Source organism: Neomonachus schauinslandi, chromosome 2 (genome assembly GCF_002201575.2).
Source record: "Neomonachus schauinslandi chromosome 2, ASM220157v2, whole genome shotgun sequence".
NCBI lineage: Eukaryota > Metazoa > Chordata > Mammalia > Carnivora > Phocidae > Neomonachus > Neomonachus schauinslandi.
In genome coordinates, this window is record NC_058404.1 from 83,535,976 (window position 1) to 83,538,439 (window position 2,464).

The window sequence follows — 2,464 nt, forward strand, 5'->3', positions numbered from 1 at the left end:
TCACCAGTTTAAAATTCCTCTAGCATTCATTTGTACTTAGAGTGGGGTTTGGGTGGCCAGAGACTTTGTTCTCCACTCTCCACTTAAGGCTTTTCCTCATAGCTTTTACCTAACAGAGGTTTATTGTTCATGCTTTTATGCCTCCCCCGGTGGTAGGCTGCTGCTAGTAGTTTCCTAGTGTTTGCTGGACTGGTAGTTGGGATTAGAGACATTCTCTGTTGTACTATTTCAGCCTTGATTTTAGGCAAAATCTGTATTCTTGGGTCTTGGGAATAAAGCTTTCTCAGCGGTCCTGTCCTTCTCTTAGCAGTAGAGGATCAGAGGATCTCTGATGATCTGATCCCAGGAAACTTCTCTGTGCCTCTCTTAATTACAGTGAGTCTTCATCTGTGCCCTGATGGCAACAGTCTACAATTTTTGCTCTGTAGGGAGGGGGACCCAAGTGGTGTGTCTTCAGTGACTGCTGGCTCCCCTCTCACAGGCCTGAATCACCAAGGGATGCTTTATCCAGATTCCCAGTTTGTTTCCAATCTTTCTCATGAGCATCTGGTGAGGATAAAGAGAAGTCTGTTAGTGAATGCACACTACTCTTGAATTTATGGCTTTCAGTATCTCTGTACTTTCATAGTAGCCCTTTCAGTAAGTCATTACATAGTTTGACTTAATTCTTATTACCAGCTTATGTGAGGCCTGACATCTCTTCCTTCTGTGGAGGGAAGCTCTGTTCCATGAAGGCATTTGCCTTTTCATAGATTTCAGGCTAGTTGGATTCTCTGAGACTTCTGCTCTCAAATTAGTTAAGGAAAATTTGTGATTTTATATATTCAGCTTTTTCTTGAGTTTATAGTGGGAATAATAGTCTTTACATTTTTGTATAAACTGAAGCTGAAAGTTTCTGTGTTACAAATATATTTCCCTAGTATATAATTTGTTACCTCATTTTTTTGGTATCTTTTACTTATAGAATATGCTTTTATTTTAATGTAGTCAAATCTATTAATATTGCCTTTATGGACTGTGCTTCTGAAGTCAGGTTGAGAAATATTTTGCATTCCATAGTTATAAATATGCTTTATTCTTGAATGGGAAAAAATGAGGCCATTGGGGAGAATATCCTCAAGTTTCTGTTCATACTTTTCAAATCATGCCTCATTTTCTCTTAACCCCCCTCCTCTCATTACAGCAGATTATATCATCTAATTTTTTCTTGCCCCATCAATTATCTCCCGTTCTCCTTAATCTTCAATTTCTCTTTTGTTGTTCTGGCCATGTCCTTTCAGCATTTATATATGCTCAAGTGTCCCCGTTCTTTTTAAGAAAACCCATCACTTTTTCTTTCTCTATTCTTTTATTTTCTCCAGTTTTATTGAGAGATAATTGACATACATCACTGATAAGTTTAAGGTGTACAGCATGATGGTTTGATTTACATATATTGTGAAATGATTACCACGGTAGACCTAACATCCATCTTCTCATATAGATACAATAAAAATAAAATAGAAAAAATAAAATAGAAAAAAAGAAAAGAAACTTTCTCCTTATAATGAGAACTCATAGGATTTACTCTTAACAGCCTTCTTATATATCATACATCAGTTTTATCTGTAGTCATCATGTTGTACATTACACCCCTAGTACTTACCTATCTTATAACTGGAAGTCTTTACCTCTTGACCACCTTCCTCCAATTTCACGACCCCTACCCTCTGCCTCTGGTAACTGCAAATCTGATCTTTTTTTCTGTGAGTTTGTGTGTGTGTGTGTATGCGTGCGTGTGTGTGTGTATGTGTGTGTTGTCTTGTTTGGATTCCAGATACATGTGAGATCATATAGTATTTGTCTTTCACAGACTTATTTCACTTAGCATAATGCTTTCAAGGTCCATTCATGTTGTCACAAATGGTAGGATTTTCTCTCTCTTTTTTTTTTTATGGCTGAATAACATTCCATTGTATATATAATTCCTCAATTTCTTTATTTATTTATCTGTCTATGGACACTTACCTTGTTTCCCTGTCTTGACTTTTGTAAATAATGCTGCTATGAACATGAAGGTGCAGATATCTTTTTCAGTTAGTGTTTTTATTTTCTTTGGATACATTTCCAAAAGTTGAATTGCTGGATCATATGGTAATTCTATTTTTTTTTTTTTTTTAAATTTGAGGCTCCTCCATACTGTTTTCCATTGTGGCTATACCAATTTGCATTCCTACCAACAGTTCCCACAAGGGTTCCCTTTTCTCCACATTTATGGCATCATTTGTTATCTCTTGTCTTTTTGATGATGGCCCTTATAACAGACATGAGGTGATATCTCATTGTGGTTTTAAATTGCATTTCTCTAATGACTAGTGATGTTGAGCATCTTTTCATTTACCTGTTGGCCTTTTATATATCCTCTTTGGAGAAATGTCTATTCAGATCCATTGCCCATTTTTTTAATTGGGTTTTTATTGATTTT